The following is a 19,374-nucleotide window of genomic DNA, read 5'->3' as shown; positions in this document are numbered from 1 at the left end:
TAAACAACAGTCGTCGACGTTGTGCAGTTCGGGGAGGGGCAAAAACCTGGATGGGGAGAAAACTGGGGTTCCATGAATCTCCAATCTATTATGTCCCTCCTGCATGACTCTCCCAGCCAACTTACACATCGAATGAAAGCAAGAAAGAAGAAAATAGGGTAGGTATAGATAATGGGAAACCAATTAACTCTCAGCCAGGTTGGCAGAGCTGAAAATCATCTCTCCTTTCCCCTGGCCCTCTGAGCACCTCTCCACTCAGAATAACACAAAAGGCACTAGAGAGGAGATGAGCATATTTCTTATGTTGGAAGTGCTGGTGGCGTTTGTAAAGTCTGCAGGATAGGTGCTAAAGTTGAATTTGCACAAGCAGAAAGCCTTTCACTTATGTAGCGTCCTTATCAGCCCCTTCAGGACATCACAAAGCACTTTGCTGCCAATGTTGTATTTGTGAAATGTTGTAAATTAGGACACATGGCAGCCAATTTTCACAAAGCAAGATCCCGCAAACAGCTAAGTGATAATGTTGTTGTGTTGTTGGTTGCTACGTGTCGTCCAGAACACCAGGAATTCCCCTGGTCTTCTTCAGGGAAAAAAAATGACATGGGATTTTCTTTTTCTCTTTACACCCATCAGGGAAAGTAGGCAGAGCCTCAGGTTAAAGTTTCAATTGAAATACAACACTTTTGACAGTGCAACATTGTCCCGGTTCTACTAGAGCCTCACTCAGTTTGCATTTTTCTACTCCAGTTTCTGAAGTGGAATATGAACCAATCACCTTCTGACTCAGGGTCAACCAGTTGACTGTAAGCTCAAGAAGCCCTGCAGAGCCTGGAAATCCTAAACAACACACACAAAACACTGGAGGAACTTTGCAGGTCAGGCACCATCTATGGAGGGGATAAACCTTTGATGTTTGGGGGCAATACCCTGCATCAGGACTGGGGGGGACAGAAACCAGAATAAAAAGGTGGGGTAGAGGGTAAAGCCAGCAGGTGATATTTGTGACCAGCTGAGGAGGGAAGGTGGGGGACTGGGGGAGAAGGGATGAAGTAGGAAGCTGGCAGGGGATAGGTGGAAGAGGTAAACGGCTAAAGAAGGAATTTAATAACAGGAGAGGACAATGGGCCAAGGGAGAAGGGGAAGGTGGAAGGGAACCAGAGGGATTTGATGGGCAGGTGAGGAGAAGAGAAGAGATGAGTGTGTAAACAGAACGAGGAATGGAAAAAGGAAGGAAAGAGGGGGAGAAATGACCAGAAGTTATAAAAATCAATGTTCATTCCATAAGATTGGAGGTTACTCAAGGATAATCTATTCAAGGGGAATAGAATATAAAATCAGGAAGATAATTCTGAGCTTTTATAAGAAACTAGACAGGCCACATTTAGAGTAGTGTCAACAGTTTTGGGTCCCATATCTCAGAAAGGGTGTGTTGTCGTTGAAGAGAGTCCAGAGGAGGTTCACGAGGATGATTCCGGGAATTAAGGGGTTAACATATGAGGAGCGTTTGGGAGCTTTGAGCCTGTACTCACTGGAACTTAGAAGAATGGGGGGCGGGGGGGGGGGGGGTCTCATTGAAACCTACCGAAAGAACCAGATAGTGTGGATGTGGAGAAGATGTTTCCCGCAGCGGGAGTTTCCAGATCCAGACGGCACAGCCTCAAAACTGAGGGGCGACTCTTTAGAGCAGGGGTAAGGATGATTTATTTTTAAATCTGTGGATGCTCTGCCACAGACCACGGTGGAGGCCAAGTCCGTGCGCATATTTAAGGTGGAAGTTGATCGTTTCCTGATCGGTCAGGGCATCAAAGGATATGGCGGGAAGGCAGGTGCGTGGGGCTGAGTGGGATCCGGGATCAGCCATGATGGAATGGCGGAGCAGACTCAATGGGCTGAATGGCCTAATTCTGCTTCCAGGTCTTATGGTCTTACCCAGACAGAATATGAGGTGTTGCTCCTCCATTCTGAGTTAAGCCACGTCATCGAGGGAGAGGGGGTCCATGGACTGAAACGTCAGAATACGAACGCGAAGTCAAATTGAAATTTTGACAGCTGACTCTGTCGCCTTAATACTAATTGATTGTCACACTTAAGGGGTCTATGGTGTCGCCCTGGATACAGGGGTAACACAGCTAGAAACGACTCAGAGCCAAAGATCTGGCTGTGTTGTGTTTGGCATTGGGATAAGTTCCTGTGGCCGCAGATGTTGTGTCTGCTGTACTGTGCTTTCCTCAAATCCGCCTTTTCAAGTCAGTTTTGAAATTAATACATTTATAAACAGACTTAATCGAAAAAATATTATACATGCTTTTATCTTTAACATTCAGGGTCTGCCTCGTGGCTAAAAGTATAGGAACAAAACTAGGAGTCTTTCTGAATTCCGTGGATTTTAAAAATAATACGTCATTGTGGCGGCCCCTACCAAAAAAAATCTGGTTCAGGATATGTTTTGATAAACCAATGTTCTAATCAAATCTTACAACGTGAAATATTCTGAACACTTAAACTCAGCTTTATTCTCAGCCACATGCGGGAAATGTAGTGCTTATGTAGTGCTTATTTGAACTTCTTGTCTCGCTCGTTATTTAATGGCAGGAGTTGCCGCGGTCTCCAGGTGACACGCAGAGCACCGGCCAGGCTAACTTCTCGGCGACCGCGAAACGTTTCCGACCAACCCCGCGGTCGTTTTCTCCTTCCACCGCCATGCTTTCCTCCAAAAGGGGCCTGTCGTTTCACTTTCGAATGGGGAAGCCCTCCTTGCTGCGGGAGCGCGGGGGTAGGACCCCCAATCTAGTGAATTTACCAAACGATTGAAAGTTTTCTCTCTTTCCAATCGTTCACAATGTTGGCTCGGTGGTGGCATTCCTCACGGAAACATCATCCGTGTCTTCTACTTCTGCAACAGTCAAAGGAAGCCAGCTTAATCATTGCCATATTTTGGTTGGCAGCGAGCGACGATAGCAGGCAACTGCGGTAAAACTATTATTATTGTAATAACTTTGTAAATTGCCAAGTGTATTGCCAGCAGATGAGATGTGAGCACCACATGCTACGTACAGCTGCCGTTGAATCGTCTCACGGAAAGTCGCCCGCTGTGAGATTTCATTTGCTCCAAAAGCAAATTCTCGGTCCTCTTTCTCGGTCCAGTCCCGGAGTTACCCAGCATCGCCTCACCTATTCGAATGCATTTGGCGGGCAAAGGCCGGAGCAGTTTGAATCTGGAGATCACTGCAGTTTTGGAAGAAAGTTGCGGTGTCTCCCGAGACGGACAAATTTAAACAAACCAGCTTCAAAAGCATTTTAATCTTCTTTTATCAGCCAGCTCCAAATCACCAAAGCCCAGCGCACATCTGGAGTGACGTCAGCTCGTTTTGAATATTGCCTCTTCTCTCTTCTTTACCGCTGATCACTGTATGCTCAGAGCTGGGGCAGTACTCCTCCTAATTTCCCTCCCCTCGTCCTGCAAGCTGAGTTCCAGAAACGGTGGTTGTACTACTGCTCGGCTTCTCTAGTCTGTTTCTGTGAGACGGACAACGTTGAAACGCCTGAGCGCTCTGGAGTGCTATTGATGAGGTTCACTCCCTTGCCTCTGCACAGTCACTGCCCGCTCTTTCCGACGGGTACACGAGAAGAGGCTCGCGTAAACCTGAATCCGTTCTACCCACTCCTCATCTTCCATCGCAGCTTCATTTGTAACTGCTCACTTAGACGGGGATTAATGGATCTGGCTCCCAGCATCTATAGCGCTAAATCCAACTCCCACACACGGCCAGCAGACTCCCGGCCCCAAGATCCTTGGCTGGGAAAGGGGAGCGGGGTTCAGAAACTGGGATCCAATGCCAGCAGATTACAAACACCTGTCTCGGAAACTAGACTCGAACAGGAACGGCTTCGGTCCATTCAGACTGGTTCAGACACCAGTAGAAGGCTGCACAGTCGGGGCCTGTGAAATCATCTGCGCTCCTGGAATAAACTCCAGCCTGACTAGTGCCTGTAATCAGGGCCTCATTGCAAAGATGGCAATAAATCCGCTTCTTTTCTTTACAACAACGATTTTGTGAAGAAAGTCTTCTAATTGTATTTAAGGACCACCTCACTCTTATTCTCTTCTTGCACTGCTTATTTTATTTTATTAATTATTATTATTATGTAATTGTTATGTATTGCACGGCACTGCTGCCGCAAGACAACTCATTTCACGAAGTCAGTGATTATAGTAAATCTGACTCTAATTCCGAACCTAATTTGTCGCATAAAGCCTCAAAATCATTGTTATTTTGTTGGATTCGATTACAATAAACAATATTGAACCTTGAAATAATTTGCAAAATATGATATCGTGGACGTGATTCTTTTTGGTAAATGGTCGCTTTGAAGAAGAAGAAGAAATATAGTTCACTGCCAGGTTTTATTTAATCCTCAAGTAAATATGTAAAAAGAGCTGGAAATGAACCCGGGACAGAGGAAAAAAGACAGGTTGACATGTGTATCATAGGGTAGAACTGACGAGAGGAGCCACCCTGAAAGCTGCAGCGGCCCAGTGAGAGGATTAAGGCTCGAACCAAATAAAGAACAAGGGCTTGAAACAGCTGTAGGCTGTAGTGAGACCAAGCGCCGAGAATCCCTCACACGTTCCCGGGAGAAGTCAGCGACCTTGCCCTCTCGGGGTGTGCCATGCCCCTGGGTCGAACCTGCTGCAAATCCGTTTCACTTTTAACAGAGCACGGCGGGGAGAGTGCAGGGGGCCGCTGAATTGAACCTGCGAAGTCAGACTTCCAAAAGCCAGTGAAGGATCTTAACGATGTTTGGCTAATCAAACACAACGCCGGATATCACTCATGATGGGTCCGAAACGATGCCAATATAATACCGCCCGCAGTTGCTGCCTGACCCGCTGAGTTTCTCCAACAGATTGGTTGCTTCAGATTCCAGCATCTGCAGTCACTAGAGTCTCTGTCACTCACCTGCGTTTGGCTGACAAGGGATTATTAATGGAGGTGCTTGTGTTCCAAATGATAAAATTAGTTGCCTCTTTGAGGACGGCATAAGAGTATATTTTTAAAACGGTTTGATCACTTCCCTGCTTTACTGCTACCCAGCTCAGCGCTGTTCACAGTGTAAACGTTTCCAGAACGACCAAAAGACCAGACCATTGACTACAGCCACCACTACCAGTATATGTGAATCGCGGATCGGACTCGCCAGCCACCTGAGGCGGGAGGACCCACCAACAGAAAACCCCTCAGGAAAGCATCTTACTCAACTCGAGTAATCGCGCTACCGACCTAGACATTACCAGCAATTAGCAAACCGGAGGAACTCAGCGGGGCAGGCAGCGTCTGTGGAGGGAAGTGGGCAGATGATGTTGTCGGTGGAGACCCTTCATCCGCTAGTACAACTGTTGGCCATGGGGTGCAGGATGCTGTGCATTTCTTAACCCTTTTGGAGGGATTCTTACAAGCAGGAGTATTGAGAACGATTTGCGGCGTTGATAATCAAAGTGGCCTATCCGAAGCCGCGACGAGAAAGTTTAGCAGTTATTTAAAGCAGTAGCAGCAGGTATGACTATTTTGCAGCCATCGCGCCAAGTATTAAAGCACCCTCCTCTCGTGCTTCAGTTGGCGGGATTAGCAAATATTGAACTGCGGAGACAAGCGAGCGCACGGATGGTTAATGGAATAAGAGGCAGGGGAATAACAGAGCAGGTTGTAAAGGTAGTCTGTAATAAGTATTCTGTTGTGATGAACTAAGTACATGTTTGAGCCCGAGTGACAGGATGATTTACGTCAGTCTTGGTATTGTACAGCAGGCTCCCACAGTGAGTTTGTACACAGCCAATCCTTACAACCTTCCTCAAAGGAACACCAACCTGCCGCCGTCTTAAATTATTCAAATGTCTTCACACAGTTTACAGCACACTAAAGAGCCAGCAATGCGCAAATTGCTCCATTTTCCTTCATTTAGGAGAGTGCGGAAGACAAATAGCTAAAAGGGGAGCTGGTTTCCAATATTTTATCCCATGTGCCAAAACAAGCCAACGCTTGCCTTCGCGGGCCGCTCTGTTTGGAGAGCTCCGAAGGGAAGTCTCATGCTGGGGTTGCATCCATCATGCCTTGCTTCCAGGGCTGTTGCAGAAGACAGGAGCGGTGTGGAAGCCCCGGGTCAAACAGATTGTGAGATTTATAACGGCCTCTCGACAGCCTAATAAAGCAGCCGAGACGTGTTTGCCGGTGCAGGGGGATTGGGGTATTCGGAGCTCTGGGGTCTCCATACAAAACCTGTCTAGAAAATAAATTCATTGAGCTAATTCATCGGAGTTAAAGCAGTGAGCCAGTCACCTCCAACCTCCATTGTACTATTTACATAGAGTTTTATAATCCAGAGGGAACTAGGACTTGATTCAATTCCATAGTAAAGGCCAGATGAAAGCAATGTTTAGTCTGGAGGAGTCTGGTGAATGTAGATCAGTATATTATTACTTCACCTCAATCCCCAGTCTATTCACACGAGTCAAATAGATTTGGATAAAGAAATATCCATGTTTGTGTAACCTGGGGCTGATATATTTACTTCTTTTTGCAAATAATCCAATCTTATTTCTCCCTCCACTATCGCACCTCCCACGTTCACACTGGGTGGTTTGGCCGAGCCTGTGATCAGTAAAGTTAAAGGACGTAGCACATTAACTAAGAAGCGAGAGAGAGAGAGGGGCGGGGAGGGGGAATCTGCCTGGGCGGGGGTATCCTTTGACAATTGTAGCGGCCGTGAAATTCTAACGAGCGCTGCTCCCACAAATAGCGCATGTCCAGGGCAGCTAGTTCTAAAACTCCGCTCAAGCAAGTTCTGGCATTTAGTGATTATTGGTCGTTGGGAACACAGTGAAAGCTCATGACTTTGGTGGGGCTGGAGTTACGTGTCAGCCGGACGAGGAAAGGACAGATCCCCGGATCAGTGAACTGGAAACGTTCTATGACAGTCCGGTGTTCTTACAGTTATTATTACTGTTAAATACCAGCTTATTTAATCGCTTAGATTTGAGGGAAGTAAGAATACGCTGGTCCACATTCACCAGCGGCCACCGGCGTCGTCCGTGGCTGGAGTGCAGTCTGTTAACGTAAGGGCCATGCAATGGTGAGGCAAAACTAGATCCAGCCGCTCAGACGCGTAGATTTCCTATCTGTCTTACTGAGTAGGCTTACAAAGGAAGATCCCTGCTTTAAGATAGAGCATCAATGATAAAGTTTGCACGTGAACAGTTCCTACTGATCACGGAGGATCGAAGGACGGCGGTAATGGTAAGGCACAATCAAAATCTACCTTGGAGAAAGTTAATGGGAAAATACACTCTGAAGACTGAAGAGGTTGACTATTCTGCGTTCTCTCTTTAACTACCCCGATGAAATTGTGTCTGGCATATCTATCTGGACGGCACGCGAAGCCAGAGCTTTTCACTGTACACGTGACAGCAATGAGCCAATCCCAATACTGGTGCAAGACCAGGTCGTGTTATTCGACAATAGCAGGGAGGGTGCACACCTTTCACTGCAGGAGTAATTGTTGGCGGGGAGAAAAAGTTATGGTCCTTCTTGTGGTCGCGTGAACGCTTTTAAAGGCTGGCCTTGAAGCCTCTGCTGCGGGACAACAGCGGAGGACGTCGCTGGCTCAGGTGCTGGCAGTTTAACCGTGAACTACACAGCGGACAGCTGGAAGAACCTTCCGTGGGATTCGCCCCCTCTTTGCACTGATGACATTCCCTCCTCCAGTGAGAACCTCCGCGCAAGGCAGCTCTCCTGCTGAGATCAAAAGACTCTGGCTGGGGTGATGGTTTAAAGGTGTATCTGTGCGAGCGCGGGGAGGACGCCGACTGGGAGAGGTGGTCATGCTCTTCAGAGGCTGACCAATCACAGTAGGACTCCTGGTTATCACTATGGAAAGCATATCCAAAACAAACAAGGAGCCCATGTGATCACACTGTTTGTGCGAGCTTTTAATTAAAATAGAAATCCAGTGGGGAGGCTTTATGAGTCGGAGCTTTAACGTTCATGACAGTCATTCTCCCAGAACAGAAAGAACAAGGAAACGTCAATAATGTGCTGATAGAAGTGGGTCTGCTCTATTAGAAACTTTGTTTTCAAAGCATATCCTAGCAAACCGCTCTCTGAGATCAACGCTAAAACTACATCTTGCCTCGGAGAACACTGCCCTGTGCTCTTTATTGCATCATTCTGAATTACACTATGTCTGCAAACATAATTCAGTCCATAAACAAGTACAAAAGCTGACAAGGCCGGCAAATTGTCTACCATGTGTTTGGGTTTTTTTTTTTGTCCAGGCTGGTAGATTTTTTTTCTTAAATACATTAAGCTCTCGGACTGGAACACTCCAGTAACTCTTTTCCCGCCATTGATGCTGCTCGACCCGCTTTGTGTCGACATTTCGTTCGTGTTCTTTCTCTCTCCCCTTCCCTCCCTCCCTTCCCTTTCCTCTTCCCCCACCCCCCAAAGCTGATCTTTCACACATAGAGATCAGCTTTGCCCCATTCATTTGGAGATCTCGGGGAAATCTGCCCATCTGCCCTCGCCGAGCCGCGCAGGCCAAAACATTCGTAAGTTGGATAGCTATTCTAACGGTATATTCATACTCAGAGCGTGCCCTGGAAACGATGGAATATATTTTTTTTTAAAAAGGGGGATGCCTACAAATTTTAGTACATGTTGATCGGGCCGTATTCGGAGTGTTGTGTGCACCTCTGGATGCCCTGTTGTAGGAAAGCTGTCTTTAAGCTGAAAATGATGAAAGAAACTCACGGGGCTGTCACCACGAATGCAAGTGACTGGATAGTCTGGGACTTTTTGCTCCCGGGGCGCAGTAAGAGGGCTGACCTCATGGTGGTTTACAAGATAGTGAAGTGAACGGTTATTGTCTGTTTCCAATGGCAGGAGAGCCTCAAACGAGCGGGCACAGGTTTAAGAGAGGGTGAAGGTTTGAGACGAACCGGGGTAACTTTTCCAACAGAGGGCGGTGGTCGCTGCCAGTGGAAGCCGTACAGGCGGGTATAATGACAGCCTGCAAGACATTTGGATAGGTGGAAACGGGTGGAAACGACCTAGAGGGACAGATAGGCAAACGCAGGCAAATAGGATCAGCCTAGGAATACTTGTTGAAATAGAGCGAGATGACCGTTTCCTGCTGCTTTTCTCTATGATTATGTCAACCGGGCATCTTTATGCCTATCTGTATAATTCTGAAGTGTATTTTGTGGATTAAAAAGTAAACAGGTTGATAGTAAAAGTGTTAGCAGATTTGCAGCAGGCTGAACGGCTGGTGGAGGTTAGAATCCCAGCGCATCCACCTGGGTAAAAACTGGAAGACCATAAGACACGAGAGTAGAATTGGGCCATTTGGATACGCGTCCGCTCATCATGGTTGATGTATTATCATTCTTAACCTCGTCTTTAAATGTACATAATGGCGTGGCCTCCACAGCTGTCGGTGGCAATAAATTCCACATTCATTACCTTCTGCCTAAAGAAGTTCCTCCTCATCTCTGTTCTAAATGGACGTCCTTCTATCCTGAGGACGTCCTGGACTCGCTGGTCCTAGACTCCCTCACTATAGGAAGCATTCTCTCTACATCCATTTCATTACTTGATAAATTTCAATCAGATCCTTTCTCATTCCTCGAAACTTCAACGAGTGCAGGACCCCAGCCATCAAATGCCCTTCAAACGTTCATCCTTTCATTCCCGGGATTATTCTCGTGAATCTCCTCTGGAATTTATCCAACACCAGCACATCCTTTCTTGTACAAGGGGCCCAAAAACTACTACAATACTCAAAGTGCTTTCTGACCATTGCCTCAGCATTACATCCTTGCTTTTTTTTTTAAAAAAAGAGGTTGGGCCCGCAGAGCTGGGGGCAAAGAATAGGGGAAACAGATTCACTTCACGTCCATTCCTTGGCCACCACGCATGGAGGGGGCCGAATAGCCTTCTACGTCATATAACCATATAACAATCACAGCACGGAAACAGGCCATCTCGGCCCTCCTAGTCCGTGCCGAACTTTTAATCTCACCTAGTCCCACCTACCTGCACTCAGCCCATAACCCTCCACTCCTTTCCTGTCCATATACCTATCCAATTTTACCTTAAATGACACAACTGAACTGGCCTCTACTACTTCTACAGGAAGCTCATTCCACACAGCTATCACTCTCTGAGTAAAGAAATACCCCCTCGTGTTTCCCTTAAACTTCTGTCCCCTAACTCTCAAATCATGTCCTCTCGTTTGAATCTCCCCTACTCTCAATGGAAACAGCCTATTCACGTCAACTCTATCTATCCCTCTCAAAATTTTAAATACCTCGATCAAATCCCCCCTCAACCTTCAACGCTCCAATGAATAGAGACCTAACTTGTTCAACCTTTCTCTGTAATTTAAGTGCTGAAACCCAGGTAACATCCTAGTAAATCGTCTCTGCACTCTCTCTAATTTATTGATATCTTTCCTATAATTCGGTGACCAGAACTGCACACAATATTCCAAATTTGGCCGGCCGGGCATAAAGCTGGCTTTGCGGATCAAGTACCCGTTACTGAACAGGCCTAGGTATCCTTGCCCTTGATGCGCAAGAGACGGAGTTTTAGATAGTATAGATCTGGTCCCGGCTGCTGCAAGTCAGTGGGGAGAGAAGGCACCGCTTCTCTTTCAACTGCCCGAGGTGCTGCGATCCCGAGCAGCAGCCGACAATTATCAGGAACTTTCATCCCTGCAGATCCTGCAGCGCTGCCCATTTCTAAACCCCGTCCATGTGTGCCGTGTGAAGCGCTCCGGACTGTGCGGTTTAATTTCCTGACCGCCGGCTGGATTAAGGGTCGGTGGGTGGGTGTTGGTCAGGAGAGTACCTGACCCGTGGCGTCCTCGCCCGATCCCTGTTCGCCATAAGCACTTGAGAGAACGTCGGTATTAAGCTCTCCCAAACACGAAAGGGCCGCCATCCTCCTTTCTCACGCCCCCGAGAGATCAGGTTGCCACGGAGCGGGGCTGCGTTCAACCGATTCCTGGAAGCCGTTGCCCCTCCGCTCCTTCCTCCCTTGAGCGGCCGTGCGGGGACATCTCAGCTGCTCCTGCAGTCGACCTGAAAATGAGATTACTGCATAGTCCGTGTGGTTACACTTGAGATATCAACGCAAGACCCCATTTAGACACCTTACCTAGGAACCCCACAGCACTTGTTTCCAAATCAGACTATTGAACTTGATTCCTGGTTTCCTGGCTAATATTTAACCCCGATGGACATCAATTACCCAATCTGAAATAGAAGCAGCAAATACTAATACAGTATTAGTACTGCTTAAAAAAATGTGCAGTTCAGGCGGCCTCTGTGGAGAGAGAAGCGGAGTTAATCTTTGATACCGCTGTCTTTGCTCAGAAATGAGAATAATGGCGAATGTTCTTGCCCGTCACCTGGGTCTCCTCTGAGTTTCATTGCTATGTGTCAAGTAACACACACAAAATGCTGGAGGTACTCAGCAGGTCAGGCAGCGTCTACGGAAATGAATATACAGTCGACGCCCTTCTTCAGAACTGGAAAGGAAGGGGGTGGGGGGAGAGACATCGGAATAAAAAGGCGGGGGAGGGGGAAGAGGACTAGCTCGAAGGTGATAGGTGAAGTCAGGAGGGTGGGCAAGGTGAAGAAGGAATCTGATAGGAGAGGAGAGAACGGGAAGAAGGCGGAGCTGATAAGCAGGCGAAGAGAAAACGTAAGAGGCTGGGTTAGGGAACAGGTGAAGAGGGAAGGTAGGAACAATTACCGGAAGGAGAAATCAATGTTCAGGCCATCAGGTTGTAAGCTACCCAGACGGAATATGGGGTTCTGCTTCTCCGCCCGCTCATCTCGGCAGAAGAGACGGCCATGGACCGCAATGTCGGAACGGGAATGAGGATAGGAATTAAAATGGTTGGCCACTAGGAAACTACGCTATTGGCGATTGAGCAGAGGTGCTCGACAAAGCGGTCCCCCAATTTACGTCGCGTCACGCCAGTGTAGAGGAGGCCGCAACGGGAGCACCGGATTCTATAGACCATTCCAACAGATTCACAAGTCACCTGGGGCCCTGAATAGAGGTGAGGAAGGAGGTGAATGGGCAGGTGTAACATTTCTGATATGCCAGGAGGGGGTTAGTGGGGAAGGTCTAATGGATGGGGGAAATCAGGGAGGGAACGATTCCTGCGGAAAGCGAATATTAGGATATAGAGACAATCATGAGCCTCCCCGCTAACACATCATTTCCACAACTTCTACCATATTGAACAAGATCCTACCTATTGAACACACCTTCACCTCTTCCCACTCCCTCCCTCTCTCCAATCGTTTCTCCCCACTAATATCGCTCCTCGAAAATATCCCCTTAAGCGACAGAAATACTTGCCCATTTGCCCTTGCCTCACGTCTATCCAAGCCCCCAAACAGTCCTTCCAGGTGAGGCAACACTTCACCAGCGAATCTGCCGGAGCCGCCTATTGTATCCGGTGCTCCCGACGCGGCCTCCACTGCTTTGGAGACACCCGACGTAAATTGGCGGACCGCTCTGTCAAGTACCACTGCTCCATCCGCTTAAAGCGGTATTTCCCAGTAGCCAAACATTTTCATTACTATCCTCATTCCTGGTCCGAAATGTAAATCCATGGCCTCCTCTTCTGCAACGATGAGGCCACCCTCAGTGTGGAGGGGTAACACCTCAAATTCCGTCCTGGTGGCCTCTAACCTGAAGGCATGAACTTCGATTTCTCTTCCGGTATTTTTCTATCCATTTCCCGCCCCTTCCTCTTCATCTATTCCCTACTCTAGCCTCTTGCCTCTTCTCCTCACCGCATATCACCTCCCCTGGTACCCCTCCTCCTTCTCTTTCTCCCACGATCCACTCTCCTCTCCTATCAGATTCCTTCTTCTCCAGCCACCTGGCTTCACCTATCACCTTTTACCTTGTCCTTCCTCCCCTCACCCCATTCTTCTATCCTGGCCTTTTCCCTCTTTCCAGTCCCGATGAAGCGTCTCGGCCCGAAACGTCATTTCCAGAGATGCTGCCTGACCTACTGAGTTCCTTCAGCGTTTTGAGGGCGTTGCTCTGGATTTCCAGCATCTGCAGACTCTCTTGTGCTTATGTCTCAGTTGTACCTGGATCGTCTGAGATGGAATGCAACACGCGCTGGCCTGTTCAACAAGATGGTTGCGTTGCGTCAATCACGAACTGAACATCCATTCATGTTGACCGAGTGGAGGAAAGGCTTTCAGCAGAACCTCTAAAACCAGACTCACCAGTCATCACTTGTTCCCAGCACTGAGGTGAATCCTAATACTCTGAAGATGAAGCTTTCCCCTCTCTCTCTCTCTCTCTCTCTCTCACACACACACACACACACACTCACTTTCTCTCTCTCGCCCTCTCTTGCTCTAGTCTGCGCCATTGTTTCATCACAAGCTGAACAAGCTCAAATATGAGCCGATGTATGACTTCCTAGGCGAGTTACTGACAGACCGGGGGCGGCTTGTCAGAACTCAGGTGTACACCTGTTTAAGTGCTGATGTCACCTTCACGGCGCTTGGCGACGCATTGCCTTGGAGCGAAGAGACTGCTCATCGGATTCAACAGCTGGTATGTCTCCAGTCTGGTCAGTTTGCGCAGAAACTGCCTGGAGGAAGATTCCCCACAGATCCAGCATTGTCTGTAGACTCAGAGACATGGAGATCTGCAAGATGGGCTGACTGTACGCTAGCTACCAGGTGTTTCTGATCTGTCCTCTCATTGCTCCCTCCTGGAGCAATAAAAACTTGCGGCGGGAAGTGAATTGCTTCACAATTAAAACGAATGTTTGAGCCCTCCCCTTTGAAACTCAGGATGACGCAAATGGGTGGGCGGGATATGGAGCTGGTCTTTGATGTGGACCAACAGCAGGCAAAGCACGGAAGCGTAAGAACCGTCAACAAAGAGTTGGTGAGAAAGTGCGACAGAATAGCTGACAGCAGTGGTTTTTAACCACCTGGTTTGTCCCTTTCGCTTGCCATTACTTATGTGAATTGGCATTTGAAATTCTTGCTTTTGCCGATTATAGGGCTGTTTTAATTCGTTGTCAAAGTTGATGCATATTTCATTCAGTGCTCCACTCACGGGGTGTCTGAAAAGGCAATCAACCTCAAATGGGCCACAGCTTTGGCACAAAATTGGAAGAGGAGTGAAAATCGGGACATCTCCTAATACAAACTTACGGGAGGAAGAGATACGGTAAACGTAAGCAGGCTTTTCCCACTGAGGTTGGGTGAGATTACAGATAGCGGCCATGAGTTAAGTGTGATAGGTGAATCGTTTGGGGGGGGGGGAGATTTCTTCACTCAGAGGATGGTGAAGGTGTGGAAAGATGTACGTTCAATTTCAACATGAGAAATTTGGGTAGGTGCATGGATGGAAGAGTTCTGGAGGGCTATGGTCTTGGTGGAGATCAATGGGACTAGACAGATTAATAGTTCAGCATGGACTAGATGGGACAAAGAGCCTGCTTCTCTACTATGACTCTATGGTGTAAAACAAGCTAGTTCAATATTCCTGACTCAACAAAACAATCTCCCTCTACTCCTCTTTCTCCCACTATGTCAATATTGTTAACAAATGGCTTAGACCATAAAATATAGGAGCAGAATTAGGCATTTGACCCATTGAGTCTGCTCCACCATTTCACCATGGCTGATCCAATTTTCCTCTTGGCTTCAATCTCCTGCCGTCTCCCCATAACCCTCCATGCCCTAAGCAATCAAGAACCTAGCAACCTCTGCCTTGAATATACACAAAGACTTGGCCTCCACAGCTGCCTGTAGTTAAAAAAAAACTCTATTGATTCACTACCTTCTGGTTAAAGAAATTTCTCCTCATCTCTGTTCTAAATGGATGCCCCTCTATTCTGAGGCTGTGTTCTCTGGCCTCAGACTCTCCCACCAAAGGAGACATCCACTCCATCAAGGCCTTTTACCATTCAATAGAGCTCAATAAGGTTCCCTCCACCACCACCATTCTTCTGAATTTCAGTGAATACAGGCCCAGAGCCATCAAACGCTCTTCATATGACAAGTCATTCAATCCTGGAATCATTTACCTGAACCACCTTTGAACCCTGTCCAGTTTCAGTGCTCCTTTCTAAGATAAGAAGCCCAAAACTGCTCATAGTTCTCCAAGTGAGGCCTCACCAGTGCTTAATAAAGTCTCAACGTTACATCCTTGCTTTTATATTCCAGTCCTCTTGAAATGAATGCTAACATCGGACCTGCCTTCTTCACCACAGACTCCACTTGTAAATTAACATTTAGGGAAACCTGCACAAGAATTCCCAAGTCCCTTTGCACCTTAGTTTTTGTATTTTCTCTGCATTTAGAGAATAGTCAACCCTTTGATTTCTTCTACCAAAGTGCATGACCATACATTACATGACACTGCCATCACCTGCCATTTTTTGCCTATTCACCAAATCTGTCTAGGTGCTTCTGTAGCCTCTCTACTTCCTCAAAACTACCTGCACCTCCAGCTGTCTTCATATCATCTGCAAACAATGCAATAAAGCCATTAATTCCATCACCCAATCATTGACATATCACGTAAAAAGAAGTGGTCCCAACACAGACCCCCGCGGAACACCACTAGTCATTGGCAGCCAGTCAGAAAAGGCTCCTTTCATTAGGTCTTTACCTCCTGCCAATCAGTCACTGCTTTATCCATGTTAGAATCCTTCCTGTAATACCATGGGCTCATAACTTGTTAAACAGCCTTACAAGCGGCAAAAGCCTTCTGAAAATCAACAATGATGAGTTGGCATACAGAGAGGAGGTAGAGCAGCTTGTGGACCAGAGCAAATTCACAATTTGAGTCTTAACATGGAGGAGACTAAAGACGTAATTGTGGACTTAAGAAAGGTTGAAGTCCACCTTCAACCCCTCCCAGGCTGACCCCTCTCTATAGCACACAAAGGACTCCTGCATGAAGAGAGCCTGAAGCACCGAATTTCTTGGTGTGTGCATCACAGCAGATCCCACGTGGTCACGCAGCACCACCTCTTTCATCAAGAAAACACAACAGCGCCTCCACTTTCTGAGGTGGTTGAGGCAAGTGAAACCTCCCAACCGCATCCTAACCACATTCTACTGCAGCGTCATAGAGAGTTACCGTCTGGTATAGGAATTACAAAGCAACTGACCCCTAGACTCTGCAATGGATTGTGAGGACTGCTGAGAGGAGCACTGGGGTCTCTTCAACCCCCCTCCCCCCCACCATCAGGATTTTGACCAGAAGTGCTGCATTCACAGAGCCTTCAGCATGAGCTAGCACCCCTCCCACCTGTCCCACAATCTCTTTGACTTCCTACTGTCAGGCAGAAGGTACTGCAGTACAAGAAAAAAGACCATTATACTGGGTAACAACCTTTTCCCCCCAGTTTGTGAGACTTTGGAACACTCTGCTACCAACCAGTACACATTATTTATGACAGCGCCAGTAACAGCAATACTGTTGTACAAGCACTTCATGGCAACTTTACATAAACAAAATACTTTTTTATCTGTTAATATTATTTTATGTGTTCTCTGTGATAAATGCCCTGGGTTTTGCACCTTGGTCCCTGAGAAACATCATTTCATTTAGCTGTATCCATGTCCATGGTTGAATGACAAAAGACTTGAACTTGAATGTGACATTTTGAAGTGACTGATGAGGTCACTGTGAGGATTGCACAAATGTGGGCTCTTCCACATATAAGCAGGATTCGTGACCTGGGGATTATTTGAAGGCATGGGCAGTTCTTGAGGTGGTTCACTTCTTCTGCCTTTTATTCAGGGTTTCTGATACCGGGAACTGGGGTTCTGGTTACTCCAAATGGTTCTTTTCCACTTTGAGCAACGATGGGCAGGAGATCCCCAGGAAATGATGGGGTTGTTGCATCTGTCAAGGAGGCATTAAACACATCATTGAAACTTTTCCTCTGTTCATCTGGTAGTTTCTTCCCATGATATGTTTGGAATAGAGTGTGTGTTTCAGGAGACTGGTATTGGTCATGTAAATGATATGGACAACATAACGTTATTGACTGAGAGTAACTAGAGTCTTAGTGCTGGCTATTTTGAACTGAGAGGAGTCACCGATATTGCTTCACGAGTACTTCCAGTAAATTTGGTGGATTTTGCCGAGACAGCGTTGATGGTAATTCTTCAGTGCAATGAGAAGATTCAATGAGATCTGAACCCTGAGGAGGGCAGGCATTACTGTCACCCACATTGATCAGAAGTTTCATGAAAGATATCAAGAGCAGATTTTGAAACACCTTTTATTTTTTCAGTCAACCAGAGGCTTTCCTGATGCGCTGAAGACTATGGTGAATTTCACTATCAATATCTGCCTTTATCCAGGGTCTAGACCAAGACCTTTCCTGTTGGATTGTACAAGGAGACAAGGAGACAGAATCTTGGTAGAGAACCTTTGTTTTGCGGATGTTTACTGTACAGCTGAGGTACAAACTTTAGTAAATTAGTCAATCATAAAGATAAAAATTAACTGTATTTGTCACATGTACTTCAAAGCATGCATTGTTTTCATGAATGATAAACACAGTCAGGACGTGCTGGTGGCAGTCCTCTAGTGCCAAGGTAGCACACCCAAAACTTACTACCTGGACATTCTTGGAATATGGGAGGAAAACTGAGCATCTAGAGGAATCCCATCCGATCACTGGGAGAACCTTGCAGACAGTGAACCTGGAGCACTGATGCTGTAAGGTGTTACGCTAGCTGTGATGCTACTGTGCTTGAGGATTTCCGTTCTTGGCGATTGACCTCTGAGCAGCCACAAATGTAAGTCACATCTACAAACTGCCGCTCAATTCAGATCTGAATGACCATCGTTCTGGAATGTGGCCATCATCTATGAGGCCCTGGCGAGAACACAACTGCAATATTGTGTGCAGAAGAAAGATAAACTGTGACTGAGGAAGAACAGCAAAGGTTGACCAGATAATTCCTGGAATGAGACTATTTGTCTTATGAGGTGAGATTAGGTAGTATCAAGTCAAGTCAGTCACTTTTATTATAATCATAACTGCTGGTATGGTACATAGTAAAAATAAGACAACGTTTTTTCAGGACCATGGTGTTACATGACACAGAACAAAAACTAGACTGAACTATGTAAAAAAACAACACAGAGAGAAAAAAAACAACTACACTAGACTACAGACCTACCCAGGACTGCATAAAGTGCACAAAACATAGCAGGCATTACAATAAATAATAAACAAGACAATAGGGCAGTAAGGTGTCAGTCCAGGCTCTGGGTATTGAGGAGTCTGATAGCTTGGGAGAAGGAACTGTTAGATTGTCTGGTCGTGAGAGCCTGAACGCTTCAGTGCCTTTTCCCAGATGACAGGAGGGAGAAGAGTTTGTATGAGGGGTGCGTGGGGTCCTTCATAATGCTGTTTGCTTTGCAGATGCAGCGTATAGTGTAAATGTCCATGATGGCAGGAAGCGAGACCCCGATGATCTTCTCAGCTGACCTCTCTATCCGCTGCAGGGTCTTACAATCCGAGATGGTGCAATTTCCGAACCAGGCAGTGATGCAGCTGCTCAGGATGCTCTCAATACAACCCCTGTAGAATGTGATGAGGATGGGGGTGGTGGGAGATGGAATTCCCTCAGCCTTTGCAGAAAGTAGAGACACTGCTGGGCTTTCTTTACTATGGAGCTGGTGTTGAGGGACCAGGTGAGATTCTCCTCCAGGTGAACACCAAGAAATTTGGTGCTCTTAATGAACTCTGCCAAGGAGCCGTAGATGTTCAGTGGGGAGTAGTGCTCTGTGCCCTCCTGAATTCAACAACCATCTCTTTTGTTTTGTTCACATTCAGAGACAGGTTGTTGGCTGTTGTTGTTGTTGTTGGCAACCTATACTCAATCAAGTTTATGAATGAGATGGGATTCATTAAAATGTATAAAGCTCTTCTGCAGTTTGACAGGATATGTGCAGGCGTGATATGTCCTCTGGCTGAGATGTTGGAATTTGGATTCATGGATAAGAGATTGTTTACCATTTTACAAGGATAAGCCAGGTGAACTAAGACTTTTCTCTCTGGAGTAATGGAGGATGAGAGGAGACTTGTTAGAGAGATACAAGATGATAAGAGACATGAAGATCGAGTGGACTTTTTCCCAGCGCTGAAATTGTTAATACCAGGGAGGGCAAGGGAAGGTATTAATTCAAGATGATTGGAGAAATGTATGGGGGAGATGTCAGAGTTAAGTTTTTCCACACAGAGAGTGGTGTGTTTATGGAATGCATTACCAAGAGCGGTGGT

Source organism: Hypanus sabinus, chromosome 23, assembly GCF_030144855.1.
Source record: "Hypanus sabinus isolate sHypSab1 chromosome 23, sHypSab1.hap1, whole genome shotgun sequence".
In the NCBI taxonomy this organism is placed as follows: domain Eukaryota; kingdom Metazoa; phylum Chordata; class Chondrichthyes; order Myliobatiformes; family Dasyatidae; genus Hypanus; species Hypanus sabinus.
This window is presented reverse-complemented; position numbering follows the sequence as displayed.